Source organism: Podarcis pityusensis, assembly GCF_964106645.2.
Source record: "Podarcis pityusensis genome assembly, chromosome: 3".
NCBI lineage: Eukaryota > Metazoa > Chordata > Lepidosauria > Squamata > Lacertidae > Podarcis > Podarcis pityusensis.
The window spans coordinates 79,746,785-79,765,042 of NC_138026.1; positions in this window are offsets into that span (position 1 = coordinate 79,746,785).

Genomic DNA, 18,258 nt, shown 5'->3' on the forward strand with positions numbered 1-18,258 from the left:
TTGAAAGGGTTTGCTGTGTATATAACATAATTGTTTGGCATTTCATATTATGAGATAGCAGCCATGGCCCCGAACTCTCAAGCAGCAACCTTTCCGGAACTTTTATGTGAAAATCACATAAAAGTGAGTGTCTGAACAATCCCTTTGACGCATCATGTGCATGGGCAACAGACTCAAGCTGCATCAAGCTATATGTTTCATGCTGCTTGGAAACCAAGCCTGGTCACTGACTCATATGCAAGCGTCAGAATAGAGCCTCATTATTGGAGCTATGCGAGGAACACATAATGCCTGACCACACCAGGCAGTGTTATCACTCATTCTTGTCCATATGCCTAGGGAGAATTTAGATAAAAATAAATTAAACACATATGTACATTATGCAAAGAGTGTTCTTGAGCCTTGCTATATTTGGTTTCTGTGATGTGTGTCAAGTTTTGTAGGCCAAGGATGACACACAGCGATGTGAAGGGTGGAAGGAAGCAAAGTAACAGTGACATGGGGTAGGCTTTAATGCAATCGCAGCTTTAAAAGCACAAGGAGCTACCCACCGGATGCTGGGTGGCATGCAAATGAGAGGACTAGATAGAGGGTCTGACTGACCGCCATATTTGGAACCAACATCTTAGCTAGCAATATGGGGCAGTGGCAGAAAAGAGTGTGTCTAAGGCTGCAACCATAAACACACTTACCTGGGAGTGAGCTCCACTGAAAACAAGAGGTCCCGCTTCTTAGAAATGTAAAGGTTTGCACTGTACATGTATTTACTGCGGTGTAATTATTCTTCACTTGTGGCATACTTCATTCTACATTGTAAGGTTCACTGGAGGGGGAAGTTGTACAAGATAACCTTTTGATTACTTCCTGTTCCATCATTCCATGGATTTTCTAATGATCCATTTAAAAAGGAAGGTTACTTATTTAGGCCCCAGCTGCACAGTACATTTAAAGCAGCATCATACCACTTTAAACAGTCTTAGCTTCCCTCCAAAGAATCCTCGAAACTGTAGTTTGTTAAGGCTGCTGAGAGTTGTTAGGAGACTCCTATTCCTCTCACGCAACTACAATTCCCAGAGCTCTGGGGAAAGAGGGACCAAGTGTTAAACCACTCTGGGAAGGGGTTAATCTAGGGAGGGAGAACACATGGCCCTTGAGATGTTGTTGGCCTCCAACTTCCATCACCCCTGGCAAGCATGGCCAACAGGGAGCAATGACTGGAGTTGTCACGCACCAACATCTGGAAGATTACAGATTAATCACCCCTGGGCTGCAGCATATTCAACTGAGTGCTGTAGCATATTCCCAAATCAGGGGTACTCTGCCTTTTATCCTGTGACCTATCTACATGGCGGTAACACCCTCATATGCCTTGTTCCAATTCCCCAACCAGGCCAATCCTAGACCCAAGGAATTATGGCCTGTGTATAGACAGCATAAGCCAATTGCCCCTGCAATATGCATTGCCCACATGTAGATATAGTCATTTGCTTGGGCATTTTTATACTACCCAACATACAATATACCTATCTCAGGGCAGTTTACAATACAAATGTCAGTCAAGAACAGTAATAAATCTACACTAACACCCTTGAAGGGGGGGGGGCATACAATTAGAACATGGTATGCTTAATTTGCCTAGTTTTATGTCTAGACTTTCCAAGAGCCTAGCATGAACAATACATTGTGCACATTTAATTCATGCCCTATGATGATTGCCTGCTCCATTGAAAAGATATCTTAAATGTTCCTCATTGTGAAGTTCACCTTGCTTTTTTGAAAAAAGCTGCCCCTTATATTTGCAACATTCCACCTGCTCCCAGAGAGTTTCTGGGCTGTTGGATTTTCCATCCATGAGGTGTTCCTCTTTCAGATGGCCATTTATCTGCATTTTAGATCCTGGAGGTTGAGAGGTATGGCTGAAACTGTGGGGACAAGAATGGCTCAAGTGCCAAAGAGTGGGTGCCATAAATATGAGTTCCTCTCTGCCAAGTTCCACTAACTCCCTCCTGTGACTCTTTCCAAAATGGAAGCTCCACCTCATTCCCATTTAGTTAGAGCTGGATCTAGCCCTGAATGCTGTGTGGAGATTTGGCAGCCGGTGGATGTTCATTGTTGTAAATTGCCATCCAGACACAGATGCCAAGAATCAAACTGCGGCCCACAAATCTGTGCTCAAAAGGCCCTGTCTCTGGCTCTTCTAACTCACTTGGAGCATGAGAAGAGCTTCCCAGGGAAGACCTGTTGAAGCTGCACTTGTCAATGTGAACAAATGACCCTCTTGAGCTGGTCAGAAATTAATAACAAATGAAAAGACAGAAGGTTCAGGCTTGCTTTCCTGTGACTTGTACACTTAATCTCATTACCAAAATATTAACATTCATATCTAATAGTGGTAGGCGACGGTGACAGTTCCATTTTGGGAAGGTATGCTGATCATAATCAGTTGAGTTATGTGGTTCCGGTTTCACTGAAATGCATTTAAGCTTATTTAATGCATATTCTGTTTCACAGTTATCTTCACTACCTCAATATATAGCTTGATTTTGACATTTAAACATCTTTTTCTCTTTTTTTGAAGGGTGGAGGTCTTGCCATATGCAAAAGACAAGTGAAATGTGTCCCTTTTTTTGTTTAACCTGATACCCTATGATAGTCTGTCATGCTTTTCAGTTTTAGAGCTTTTTTGTATGAGGCTCCTCATGTAATCAGTTTTTAAAACCTCCATTATGTTGTTCACTGAGCTGTAAAGGCACATTTGTGGATGAAACTAGTCAACAGACAAAATGCATTGTATCCAAACCAGCCCAAACAGAATGTAGTTAGTGAGCCTGTGGGTTGCTAGTTACTACTGAGGCCTAATCACTCACCCAGGTCTGACAGAGAACAAGAACTGCTACACAAAATTCTACTGCTGATTTGAGAATGTCCTCTTTATATCAAAGATGAGGAGGGCACTTTGAGTATGGATACCATTTGCCTTTGCCACATCAACACCAATGCTCTATGTTTCTCCAGACCCACAGATATTATTCTCAAACCAATTCAAACAATTTTGCATCATTACCAAGTATATTGAGGATATCTACAATTAAATTGTATTAACCATCAGTATATTTAAATTTTATGTACTGGACATGGGAGCCAACTCCTAGGAATCAAGGTCCCTTCACACACACACCCCAAATATAATATTTGAGGGGCCTGGGGGGCCCAAAGTTGATGGACATTGCCATTCAAAGGGTGTGTGTGTGCCATGTCTTGTGTTTGATTATGTGGGACAGGCTTACCTGGGCCTCCCCAATATTTTATTCAAGTTAGCACCCCTGGTACTGGATGCTTTTGTATCATTTCATAAATTGTGTGTCATCCCCACCCCACCAGTCTAAAAGAAGGTAGGTCTGTGTTGTCATCTTCATCTTATGTATGAAAGCAACTTCAGACCTGAGTAAAATGCTGAGAGCGAACCTTCACATGTTCATGAACACACTGAGCAGTTTTCAGTGTTTTACCTTTTTTTCCTAGAGAAGTGTGAAGAGTTTGCTCCCAACCCTTCTCTTGGCCACAAATTCTCTGGCTGCTGCTTGGCAGCTGGCAGGCACACAATCAAACACCTGTGTGCCAGATATGTACAGCTGTATGGGTGACACATGATCCATCTGCAATCCATATCAAATGCCATTGCCAGTTGCTTTATTCTGGGCGGGTTGAGGGGTGTGTGTGTGGAAGACCACGGCCTCGCTCTGGAAAAAAAAAATCACATTTTCCCTTATAATTGATTTCTTCCTCTCTTTTCATCTCATCATGCTTCTTTGTTCACATTTTGTTTATAAAGTGGCAATTGTGGCCGTGATAAATGTGCTAGTTATATAAAAGCTTGCTCCACATTATGCCAGCCAGGGTTTGTCTGCTTAGAATGAGTAATGACTATCTTGCAGAACTATTGCTATATGGCTGGTCCGTTGAGTTAGGCTACCTAACTGGATTTTTACAGTCAAGCAGTGGGGAATGGGGTAGCTGCCTAAAGAGTCTGCCCAAACCTGTGTTTTAGTCACAATTCATTTCAGTTTGACCCCCGATGTCCTGTAACAGTTTCCCCACCCCCATGTTTGGAATGCATATGTGCTTCAACTCTCAGACTTGTGTCCCTGCTTTTCGTTATCTTAATAAAGAATTTATGCAATTGACCAAATATCCCCCCCTCACCTTTATTTCTTTTTTATACAGGGGTACCTCAGGTTACATACACTTGAGATTACAGACGCTTCAGGTTACAGACTCCACTAACCCAGAAATGGTACCTCGGGTTAAGAACTTTGCTTCAGGATAAGAACAGAAATCGTGCTCCGGCGGCGCGGCAGCAGTGGGAGGCCCCATTAGCTAAAATGGTGCTTCAGGTTAAGAACAGTTTCAGGTTAAGTACAGACCTCCAGAACGAATTGAGTTCTTAACCTGAGGTACCGCTGTATAGAAAAACATATATAATTATGCTTGTAAGCATAATAACCTGCCATTTATAGATGTAATCAGGGAGACCAACAATCCATGCCTCATACCTCCCAAGGGACAGATGCCAATTATACCTTCAAGTCAACTTCTATACCTCTTAGAATAAAAGGTGGGATGCATTTATTTTTTACTACTACTACTATTACTACTACTGTTTTGTTTTTGTTTTTTTACTAAACGTTCTATCCAACACAGGCATATCCCCAGTGTTAGAAACTGAGATATGAAAGCTAGGAGCTAAATGGCACCTAGGTTATGGGCAAAACAACGGAATGTTTAGGCACACTTTTTAATAACAAGAATGCAAAGCTGAAAATGAATGAGCTGCAGTTAAAATCTTGTGTTCATTTTCCACATGGTCTAGTCCCCACCTGAAGACTTCAAAACAGAAAGCCGTTTCCCCTGCCCGCTCCCCCTAATAGTCTTAAGAGGATCCCTGGGTGGCTGGAAATGGGGAGGCAGAAAAAGGTCCTCCTTTTCTTCCACTCTGCAGACAAGCCCTGAATTCTCCCTACACCCCCTTTCCTTCATATAAGCCTTCATTTTGGCACCACAATTAACACATATTAGTGGCCTATACAGCTGATGACAGAGACACCCCCCTCGAGTGTCCAGTTCGCAAGCTTAAGGGTCTTTCAATGATTTGTTTTGATTTTCAAAATTTGTTTTGATTTTAAGCATCACTGTGAGAGTCTAGGGTAGTTAACACTTTAACATGCACTACTTAAACCATCATAACTAGTATATTTCAAATTAAAAGCACATCACACATTAAAAGTACATTAAACAATGCAACTAAAATCTAAACAAAACATGCTGGGTTGAAAATAAAATAAAATAAAATTTTCAGGTCCCCAATCCATGCACGTTTTTCTTGGGAGGAAGCCCCATTGAACTTAGTTGGGATTTACTTCTAAGTAACAGTGGCAATTTTGATCTGAAATCCTAGGCGCAGTACTGCACCCAGAGCTCAGAAACTGCTCGCGTTTATGAAATTCCCTGTCGCAAAATGCGCCTAGAACAATGGGAGTTATGAACGTTGCATATCACTACACCCAAAAATGTGTGGCCCAATACAAATCGGTTTTCCTAATTTATATCTTGGATCAGGAAAACAAAAACACTCTGCATGTCTTATGATGGCACCTTTTAGTCTGCATGATTCATATGGGAATATAATGTGGTGTTGGGCTTTGAAGGAAACAGGAATATAATTTGGTCCTCTCTTAATCAAGATGATCTTCTGGTATTCAGTTTTAATGGGAATAGATTGTGATTGAAGTAGCAAACACTATGTTACATTTTGGGAAGCTTATAATTAAGAGGACCTTGTTATCCCCATGAATAATTACATTTGCTCCCAATATCTCCAAATATTACTCATGCACTATAAGTTGAAAGAAGTAATAATCATTCTTTTTCTTAGGATGTTTTTTCAACTCCTGCCTCTGGCCCTGAAACAATTTTTTTCCCTTGTGGTATTAAATAGCTTGTTAAAGTTTCTAGTCGACCACCCAAGAGTATGTTATACTTTATTTTTAAGTATTTTCTCCATTGTCTAGTGGGTCTTGAACATCGTCCTTACGGCAGCCATCTTAGCACCTGAAGCTTTGTTGGATGCTGTCACGCAGAGTGTAATTTACACCTGGTATTGGAAAATCAATATTAAGAGGTTTTAATTCCAAAGATTTGGGTTTTCTAATATAAAAGTGAAAATGAATCTCGGCATGATTGCACCAAAAATGTTGCAACAGAGCTGGTCACATGGAGGAAGAGAGGGACATGGGGAAGAAGTAAGGAGAGAGTCGACACATGATGCGCTCTCGTGTCAAAAGGGCACTTTTGACATCAGCTGGGAAATTCTCCTGCGTGAGCATCAATGAAATAAATGAGAACAGCAAATGAGTTCTTGAGGTGCAACTCCCTGACATTTCTTCTTATTTTTCTCTACTTTTCACCAATTGTTATGTTAACAACATATGGAACATATTATTATTATTACATATTATTCAAATGATTATTACACAATAATATTACAGCATTAGAGAAAAAAATCCATGCTTTGCATATTTCTATCATATTTCAGATTCAGCAAACATACACACGGGGGGGGGGGGGGGATACTGAGACAGACCATTGGTCCACTAGCTCAATGTTGTCTACAGCCCATTGATTTGCTGTGGCTCTTCAGAATTTCAGACGGGTATTTCCCAGCTTTACTGGCCAGGTCTGAACCTGAGATCTTATAGATGTGAAACAGATGCTGTACCAAGAGCTACAGCCCTACACACACATAAAAGATGGATGCAACACATCTACCATTGACTGTCTCTTTTTTCTTCCTTGGTACATATAAACCTAATGGGGTGCATCTGCAGATCCCTGGGGCAAAATTTCTACCCATTGAAGGGGAGAAAGCATGAATTTGCTGGTATGCAATTGAATCCCACCCACAAAATAGCAACAGTGTGAAAGCAGCCCAGAGACACCATCATGCAATGGCAGAAATGGAGCCAGACCTCCATGGAGGGTGTTGGCATGCTTTCTGCTGCATAACTGCTGTCAGCAGAAGTGTCCCATTAGACAGGCTTGTGTGTACAGTGGTACCTCAGGTTACATAATCTTCAGGTTACAGACTCCGCTAACCCAGAAATAGTACCTTGGGTTAAGAACTTTGCAGAAATCGTGCTCCGGCGGCGCAGCAGCAGCAGGAGGCCCCATTAGTTAAAGTGGTATCTCAGGTTAAGAACAGTTTCAGGTTAAGAACGCACCTCCGGAATGAATTAAGTACCGTATTTTTCGCACCATAGGACGCACCGGACAATAGGACGCACCTTGTTTTAGAGGGGGGAGAACAAGAAAAAAAAATTCTCCCCCTCTCTGCCCAGCACCCCTTCAGCGAAGCGGCAGGAGGCGCTGCACAGAGAGAGGGAGAATTTCCCCCCTCTTGTTTTCCTGCTCTAAAACAAGGTGCCGTTTAAGGTGCGTTCAAGCAGCTACCTTGGAAGCCTGGAGAGCGAGAGGGGTCGGTGCACACCAACCCCTCTTGCTCTCCAGGCTTCAGGTTCCTTTCGACCTGCTCTTTGGGGCTGGCGGATTGTCCAAGTGCCCCAGATGTCAACACGCTTTTTGCTGATTGACTACTGGGCTCTCCCGGTCCCTGAGCTGTTGCCTGGCAGCAGCCCCTTCTCTCAGGCTGCAGCAGACAAAGGGTTGGGAAGTAGGACTACCCCACGTGCTCTGCTGACAGCCCAACTCTGTTAGGCTCCCAGTCTCCTTGAGCTGTTTCCATTCAAGCTGGTCATTATAAGAAACATGAACCTTTTGAGCTGGTGCCTGAGTCTATTTGTTTTCCTTTTCCCTCCTCCTCCTCTTGTCCTTTTCTGCCATGTCATTTAGATTTTAAGCAGGAAGACAGGGACTGCCGTCTTTGTTACTGATCTTATGTAAGCAGGTCTGGGGCCCTTTTTGGTTGAAGAGCGGGGTAAAAATGCTTTTAACCAAAGAAATAAAACTCACTCTGGTGTGTCTCGCACAAAGTTGAGAATAGGAACTGCACCAAGATTATGGACTAGCTGGCCACTTTCTCACCCCCTTGTCCTGCAGTTGAATAGCAATTCAATAAATGTTGGGTGCTCATATAGCGCACTGATTTTAATTCTTAGATCAGGGAGAAACAGATTAAAAATAATCCGTAAAAGTGTCCTATACAACAGAAAACCAACCAAAACACATTAATTCCTCACCTACAGCTGTCTTAACTCTTCCCACCCCAATGCCGCTCCATCATGCCCAAGTTAAAATGTTAATATTTGCTTCTGAAAAATGCACAGGTTCATCTTTAGACAAGGCTCCAAAGACACCGAGTTCAATAGATGGAACATCATATTGTCAGCTTACATCAGCTTTGTCTTTAGACTGGGATGATTATATGGTATCCAAAAATCATTTTTGTGTTTGTCCTTTTAAACTGTTGATACTCTTTACATTTAATCCTGTTTATGCCCTGTAGCTGTGACTGAATCAGTTTATATCTTGTAGGTTCTATCAGCAGCAGCATTAAAAACATGTGGGTTTTGTTTTGTTTTTGTTTTGTTTTTTACAAAGCAGTCAGGCGGAATATTTTCCTTCTTTCATAACATCTCAGTGGTTTATCACATGTCACAAGCCAACTTATATCCAAAGTTCAATGGTTCAAATCAAAATGCATAGGTCTTTAGAAACCAGAGTTACAAGCCAACAAGAAGCAGATCTAGCCTATTAATAGACTTCCTGGTGTGTCAAACCAAGACAATCTCAAGAAATACACCAAAAGAGAGCGCAGCAAAATAAAACCCTTATTTGGCACCACCTTTTATGGTGTCGTCTAAGTTTTACTCGTATCATCTCTTAATGGGCAATCTGATTTCAATGGCGATATAATACAGAAATTGTTCTTCTCTTAAAGGTAAAGGTAAAGGGACCCCTGACAATTAAGTCCAGTCGCGAATGACTCTGGGGTTGTGGTGCTCATCTCGCTTTACCAACCGAGAGAGCCAGTGTCTGCTTCCACAGACAGTTTTTCCGGGTCATGTGGCCAGAATGACTAAGCCGCTTCTGGCAAAACCAGAGCAGCGCACTGAAATGCCGTTTACCTTCCCGCCAGAGCGGTACCTATTTATCTACTTGCACTGGCATGCTTTCGAACTGCTAGGTGGGCAGGAGCTGGGACCAAGCAATGGGAGCTCACCGCATCGCGGGGATTTGAACCTCCAACCTTTCGATTGGCAAGCCCAAGCAGCACAGTGGTTTAACCCACAGTGCCACCCATGTCCAGGAATGAAAAAGCTAATGGGAAAAGCCAGAGAATCCATAATTTATTTGCTGAACACCCCCAATCCACCCCATTTTAGATATTGAAATCTCTTCCTCTTTTCCAGTTCATTACAATGGGCTATTCCACCCAAGCAGTAATAAGGATAAATTATTTCTAGGAAATCTAAATAAACCCAAACTCTTAACGACTCATGCTGGCTGGGGTTCATGGATATGGGAGTCCAACATCATCCTGAAGACCATAGGTTCCCTCCTGCTGGTGTAACATATTCTGACTTTTCTAAAGATTGTATATCTGGATATATTTGTACTGTATTCTACAAATTTCTGGTATAGTCAGTCCATTCTGTTTTAGTTTCCATTCTGTAATTCACTCATTTGTGTTGGATTTTCAGGACAATTCCTCACTTCAATGAATTTGGAAGGTTCATGGTCAATGTCTCCAAACAACTCAACAATGCTTGCATCTTACACCAGATCTTAGATGCCACTTGGAGTGAAAATGCCAGCCCAGAAGCATCCAGGAATGCTCATAACAGCTGCGATGCAAGTGCTCAAGCAGAGGTCTGATTCAGTCCCTAGTGTTTCAGCACCTGTTGCGTACAGCACCAGCAGAGGAATATTTAAATCAGATCCTGTGTACTTCAGATGCAGAACACTGAGTCATAGGATCAGACTGTCAGGAATATACAATGAATACTCAGAATCCCTGAGAGACAGATGGGCCCAATTGTTCAAGCAGTGACTCCAGCAACTATGGGTCATGTGTCACGAGGGTCAGCCGGCTGCATGGTGTGCTTCACCACTGTATGGAGAAGCCATCACCTTCCATACAACAATAGATGAATGATTTGCATGCCCTTTCCTTCTTTGAGCTGGCAATGGGTCAACCTGAGTACAAAGAACAGAAATATGAGAGCATTTGGTCAGTTTTCCTTGACACTTTTACATCATAGCTGACAGTCCAATACATTCATTTGTCCCATTTATGTGGCCAAGATGCCTTAAACCATGTCCTCCTTTTCTGTATTAACTCTCCCTTTTTATTTATTTTTGTTTGAATTTTAATTTATTTGCGTAGTGCACAAAATGGCAATGAATCATCCTCGAGGGTTTTTGTTATTTTAATTCTATTTTATTGCTGTTGTTAAAAGCAGTGACCCTAGTGGTGGCTTAGTAAATTTTAACACGTGGTGAAAAGCAGATGAACAAGAGATCTCTACAAAATGCGGTCATGCACAAAAAGTGAATTTGTACAACTCCTCCGTGAGGAGATGGCATGCCTGAGTTTCCCTTTCAGACATACATTTCCTGGCTACAGGGAGATGAACAAGTTTCTACAAGGCAACATGAAGTTAAAAGTCATTGTGATACTATAGTAGTGCCAGATCTTTAATTAGGAGACCTACCACACAGGGTTATTGGGGGGATAACATGGTAGAAGCCCCATGTGAGCAACCCCTGAAGGAAGCATGGGATGCAAATGTTATTAATTAAAAGCCCAACTTCACTCACAAATCTGCCTCTTGCCAATTTGCAATGTGTGAACACACTCCAATTCATGTCCATGCAAAAATTTGTCGCTCAGATTCAGAGGCAAGCTTGTCTCCCTTTTCCTTCTATTGTATGACACAGAAAAACAACCACTCATTTACATCTTTTGTCTTTGCCAAGCTTTACAGATTTATCTTAAGCTCCTCGATCATGACTCTCCATGACAGGAAGTAACACTTTGACAGTTGATGTGATCGGCTGTCAGATCAGAACTGAACACACTGTGCTGCCTCTTGGGCCAATGAGAACTGAATGAAATGCTTCTGTCTGCCTACGTTCAAATGCCAACATGGCTTAGATCTGGAAACCTACCAGAAAAAACATGGAACAAAAGTTCTCTATGACAGTAGTACTCCATGCTCCAAACTATGTTTTGATGTTTATTGGCAAACAGAGCCAAACCAAACAATAACTACACTGTTTTCAGTCTTCTGAAGCAACTTCATTTATTTGCGTTTGCTCCAGCCAGGGTGGAGCTGGACAAATTAGACAGAGTTGGGTTTGATTCATTGAACTTAGCAATGTCAAGATTTGTGGGTTGATGGTTTTTTTAAGCAATGAAAAAGCATAAAAGCATCTACTTTAAAAAGTACTTTAAAAACAATTGACGACAGCCCTCTAGCGCTACCAAAACAAGACTGCGTTCCATCTTTGAAGCAACGACACCATCTGGTGGTCAAATGAATGCATATTTTCTTTTCATTAGCATGTTAAAATCGCCAAACATTTCTTCTTGCCCCTTCAGCACTGCTTTCCAAGTTATTTCCAGCAAACACTGAGGTTCCTCAGTCAATGTTTGTTTGAATTTGAATTCTCTGTGTCTTCACAGAGAAGATCCGTAATGGACATGGACACGCTTCCCTGAAAGATAATGTGAAATAGGCAGTTTTCCCATGCAGTTTTCACCCATGGTGGAAACTTGGGTGTGGCTTGCAGTGGGACAAGGCCCAGCAAGCCAGGAAAGAAACTCCTTTGAACCAACTGGACAGTTTAGAATGCTTCCCAGAATCCTCTGCTATATACATAAGTTCCAGGACAGAGACAAAGAGTTTCCTTGAATGGCAAGCTGGCACAGAAAGGGACCTCTTTAAAGTATAAAAACATTACCTTTCCTCCACAACAACCCTGTTTCCCGATATAGAACCTTACTAGTCTCATTTCTATAAGATTTATTTATGTGTAAAAAATTATGTCACCCAATATAATAAAAAATATAAGTGGCTTACATAAAAGCTAGTCCAAAACAGATAAAACTGTGCAGTACACAGAAACAGAGAATTAAAAATTAAGAATCAGAGTCAGTGCTTTTTTCCCTAAAAATAATGTTTAGGCTCATTTTGACTCAAGAAAATCACCATTTTATAGTTCAAATCAGGAAAAATAAATACAGTAAATAGACAAAAGTACAAAGATTCACAAAATGTTTAGGGGTATGCGTCCCCCTGTGTCCTCACAGGGGGGGGGGGGGGAGCACTGGTCAGAGTCCAGGAAAGGTTGGGTGAGCATGCAGGTCTTTAAGAGGCGATTAAATGCTTTTATTGTCTGTGCCTCAGGAATTACCCAAAGGTGGACATTCCAGTGAGGAGTTGCTATCACTGAGAAGGTCCACTTCCATATGTCACCAAGTGACCATCTGCTGGCTTGGTCTGTACTGGTACAGGTAGCCTGCTCCCAAGTGGTTTGGGACTTTCAATGTCATCAACAAAACTGAACTTTGTAGCTAATAGGCAACTAGCAGATCTATCAACACTGCAGCAATATGTGCATAAACCTGGATGTCCCACAAAGCACCCTAGCAACTGCTTTCTCCACTAGCTGCAGCTTCTGAACCAGGCGGAAGGGTAGGCCCACATATAGCACGTTACAGTAGCCTAATTCTCAGGTCACCAGTTCATAGGCTACTGTAGGAAGGCGATCCCTGTCCAGGAATGGTTCCCTCCCTAACAAAAATTGGCAATGGGCATTCCTAGCCACTAGTGACAGTGATGGATGTAAGAACACCACCAAAAGATACTCCTTCAGAGGGAGCACAACCACATTCTGGGCGGGTGCCCAAGCTAGTTCAGAAATATTGGAGCCACGCATCCATAGAGTCACCCTCTTGTCAGAATACAGTCAATTTATCAGGTCTCATCCAGCCCATGACTGCATCCTGACACCACTCTAGGTTTAGGGCATTCATGGCCTCCCCTGGTTCAGCTGTTACAGAGAAATAGAGATGAACATGCTAAATGACTTGAGCCTGACATGCTCCAAAGCTCACTTCCTCCCTTACATTCCATCACAATCTCTGAGTTTAACCAAAGAAGGAGCAATTCACATAATATATGCCATTGCGATTGTGGGGAGCTCACTACGGAGCTTGCAGGCTGAGTGGGTGTTGAAAAACGCCTTTTCTTACTAACCTTCACTTGTCTTCAACCCCAGTTACCTAAAACATTCAGCAATCACCAAACTGGATAGCAAGCACTACCACCACTCTAACTGGATACTTAATAAATCATTAAAAAACAACAACAACCATCCTAGCTGTCCTGTAGGCAAATCCCAAAAGCTATCTGGCTTCCAGAAGTAGATACACAAGCAAGTACCTAAGTATGGATAGGCATAGACTATGGTATAAAACTCTGAGGCACAGTAAAACAGAAAAGCTTCAATTTTAGGAACTCAGATTTCATGCCAATTTCTCCTAATAAAACACATTTTTGTATGCAGTTTTGCCTTAACATTTTGCAACCGATTTTCCCTGATTTGATGCATTTTTGTATTTTATTTTCACCAATATCTTCATTTTTATGCACACTTTTACTTAATATGTGCAGTTTTGTAAACATTGTTTGGTTGGAGAGATCCACTTACCTTTAATGGTCAGGTGACATTGCGGCCTGGCCACAGCCGCATTCATGATCTGGCTGGGGAGCATTGCAGGCCTACCTGCAGATTGGCCAATAGCAGCCAGGCCTGGATGTGGGCATTTCCCAGGAGGCAGTCCTGGCCAGCCAATGGGAATGCTCAGGTCCACCTTGGGGGGAGGGGGATAAATTGTGGCCTGCCCAGGACACCTCTTCAGTTTTTCATCTTGGAGAGTTGCATTGCAAATTTCAGGTAAGTGCACATTTCAAAGGATGACTATGTTTTGATTCTCATATTGTTTTAAAAGAAGAAGAACAAGAACAAGAAAAAGAAGAAGAAGAGGAAGAATTTAGTATTTATACCCCGCCCATCTGGCTGGGTTTCCCCAGCCACTCTGGGTGGCTCCCAAAAGAATATTAAAAACACACTAAAACATTAAACATTTAAAACTTCCCTAAACAGGGTTGCCTTCAGATGTCTTCTAAAAGTCAGATAGTTGTTTATTTCCCTGACATCTGATGGGAGGGCGTTCCACAGGGCAGACGCCACTACCGAAAAGGCCCTCTGCCTGGTTCCCTGTAACCTCACTTCTCACAGTGAGGGAACTGCAAGAAGGCCCTCTGAGGAGGACCTCAGTGAATGATGGGGGTGGAGATGCTCCTTCAGGTATACTGGGCCGAGGCCATTTAGGGCTTTAAAGTAAGGTTACTAGACATCCCCGTTTCCCAGGGATAGTCCCCGGATTTACAAATCAGTCCCCTGACAAAATCCAGCTATTTAGTAGGAAGTTGAAAAGTGTCCCCGGATTCATTGAAAAAAAAATCTGGCAACCTCACTTTAAAGGTCAGCACCAACACTTTAAATTGTGCTTGGAAACGTACTGGGAGCCAATGTAGGTCTTTCAGGACCAGTGTTATATGGTCCTGGCAGCCACCTCCAGTCACCAGTCTAGCTGCTGCATTCTTGATTAGTTGTAGTTTCCAGGTCACCTTCAAAGGGAGCCCCACGTAGAGTGCATTGCAGTAGTCCAAGCGGGAGATAGCCAGAGCATGCACCACTCTGGCGAGACAGTCTATGGGCAGGTAAGGTCTCACCCTGTGTACCAGATGGAGCTGGTAGACAGCTGTATGGATTTGATAGATTTGCCTTCAAATGTGTCAAAAAGTAAGCAGAGCACTCCTGTCAGCAGGTTTCATCTGGACAGTGCACCCTTCAGCACTATGTTTCCTTACCAAATCAAGAAAAGCTTTGGGCATTATCGAATATTTGTTTCCTTCTGATTCTCTGTATTTTATTTTGTTTGTGGTAATAGGAAGGGATTACTCTAGAAGAAGAGGAGGAGGAGTTTGGATTTCATATCCCGCTTTATCACTACCCTAAGGAGTCTCAAATTGGCTAACAATCTCCTTTCCCTTCCTCCCCCACAACAGACACCCTGTGAGATGGGTGGGGCTGAGAGACTTCAGAGATGCGTGACTAGCCCAAGGTCACCCAGCAGCTGCATGTGGAGGAGCGGAGACGCGAACCCGGTTCACCAGATTACGAGTCTACTGCTCCTAACCACTACACCACACTGGCTCTAGCATGGCCAGGGATTATGGGAGTTGTAATTCAACAACTCTTGGAGGTTGAGGCATTTAGAGCCACTTCTTTGTGTACTCTCCTATTTTGACTTCAAGTTTTGTTACATTTTGATCCAAGCCTTCATCTAAACAGCTCAAAATGGCATATCATGTTATTCTCCCTTGGCTGCTCACAAAAGCCCTGTGCAGTAAGGTGAGGCTGAGAGAGACTGACAGGCCCATGGCCACCTAGTAGGTAGGGATGGGCGATTTGACTCACTGTTCATTTAAAGGTGACCTGCCCTAATCCAGACTTTCTGAAACAATGCACAAACTGAAACACAGTCATCCTTTGACATCTGCACTTCTCTAAGTTTTGCAGCGCAGTTCTCCAACCAACAGATGTGTACAAAATGCTTACACTGGGGCAAAGTGTGTATAAAAATACATATATTATTGAAAACAGCATACAAAATTCATTATATTACAGGAAATTTCTTGCCAAAATACTTATATCAGGCAAAATTTCATGAAAATGTGCATATTAAGAGAAATTTGTGCTAAACACTAATGATTTTTGATGAGGACTTTTTTAAAAAAAGATTCTCAAACTGATGTGGAAATGAAGGCAAACTGAATTTAAGAGAAATGAGAAACTGAGAGAGAGAACCAAAACCGATTTGCCCACCCTTACCCAGCAGTCCAATGTTTTATCCACTATGCTACACAATTTTTATTTCCATGCTGGCAGATCTGGCTGCATTACTTAAATTTGACCAAAAGAGGCCACTGTTCTCTCTCCCACCATTCTGGTTTGTAGGCACTACTGCTCTGATTAAACATCTCTCTTTCTTGCTCTCTCTTTGTACAGTGGTACCTCAGTTTTCGAACGTCTCCGTTGACGAACATTTCGATTTTCGAACGCCGTAAACTCGGAAGTAAATGCTTCGGTTTTCAAAAACGCCTCGGAAGTTGAACATGCAGCACGGCTTCCGCTGAGTGCAAGATCCTGAGGCCTAGCTGTCGGCGACTGAGTTTTCAGTTTTCAAACATTTCAGAAGTCAAATGGTCTTCCGGAATGGATTACATTCGAAAACCGAAGTACCACTGTATCTTTAAAACTGTTTAAATGCCAACAAACCTTAATGAAGTAACTTATTTGTCTGATCTTTTGTACATCCTGCCCCCGATCCTTGAAGTCTCACCTGGATCTTTCAAAATAAAAAAAATCCTTCCAGTAGCACCTTTAAGACCAACTAAGTTAGTTCTTGGTATGAGCTTTCGTGTGCAAGCACACTTCTTCAGATACCTTGCACACGAAAGCTCATACCAAGAACTAACTTAGTTGGTCTTAAAGGTGCTACTGGAAGGATTTTTTTTATTTTGACTATGGCAGACCAACACGGCTACCTATCTGTAACTGGATCTTTCAGTCTCTGAAGGCTTCCAGATATCTTTGCATGCAATCCTTTTTATTTTCAGGTTCACCTAAGAGGGTGACCAAGGATAACCAAGTACCGGCTTATGGAACCAGGTGAGCAGATGTTCCAAAATAATTTTCGCAGTTTTGAAACCTGCTTTTTTACAGAGTGTACTAACCCTTTGCCTCCTCCAGATTTGGGTATATCTAGCCTTTCAAGTGAGGCATTTGGATGTTTTGTTATAAATAGTTCATTAAAGTCCCACACATTCCAACAAATTGTAACAGTTGCCCTGCCAGTTGCCCTTTCCAAAGCACCTACCCGCACCCCAGCACACTAACCCATTCCACAACTGCCATTCAGTAACAAATTCCAGTTTCAGAGAGAGAAAAGTCATTGCTAAATAAATAGCTAATTCATCTTTGTCACAAATGCGTAGGTCACCATGTGTACAGATTAGCCTATGAAGCTAATTCAAGTCAGCACCAGAACACCTAATTATCGCTACCAAAGCATTATTGACAGAACTGTGTTAACCCTAATTTCATGTTTAAGGAGTCTTTGTATAGAAAGATGCTAGTAAGAGTATTTTAAACTTCAGTGGGTGGTTTTAACTGATCTGAAGATAGATGTAGGTGGAATTACTATTAAGAAGGTGACATAATAATGTGTACAGTACAGTGGTACCTCAGGTTAAGAACTTAATTCGTTCTGGAGGTCCGTTCTTAACCTGAAACTGTTCTTAACCTGAGGTACTTTAGCTAACGGGGCCTCCCGCTGCCGCCGCACGATTTCTGTTCTCATCCTGAAGCAAAGTTCTTAACCTGAGGCACTATTTCTGGGTTAGCGGAGTCTGTAACCTGAAGCGTCTGTAACCCAAGGTACCACTGTACTAGAATTTCCTGTTATTAGTAATTTGATTATGTAATAATTCAGTATGTACACAATTCTGCTAAGACCCACTCTGTTGATATACTCAGTTCATAGTTTGTGAGCACGGCTCTTTGTGGATGGATTAAGAAAACCAATATTCAATACTTATCGAGGGGGGGAAACAGCCATCCCATTCACACACTTACCCAGAGTGCAGCAGCCATATCCCAAGGCTATAATTTTATGTTGCTTATAAAATCATAGAATCATAAAATTGTAGAGTTGGGAGGGACCCCAAGGGCCATCTAGTCCAACCCCCTGCCATGCAGGAATCTCAGCTAAAGCATCCATGACAGATAGCCATCCAACCTCTGCTTAAAAATCTCCAAGGAAGGAGAGTCCACATGATGAGCATTTTACCAGGACAAGAGGTGACAGCTCAACCAAATAAAAAACAAAAAACACCCCACCATGTGATTTGAAATATTGCCACATATTCCTGAGCCAGTGTGGTGTAGTGGTTAGGGTGTTGGGTTGGGACCTAAGAGACCAGAGTTCAAATCCCCACTCAGCCATGAAGCTTGCTAGGTGACCTTGAGCCAGTCACAATCTCTTAGCCTGCCCTCCCTCACAGGGTTGTTGTGAGGATAAAATGAGGAGGGAGGAAAACGATG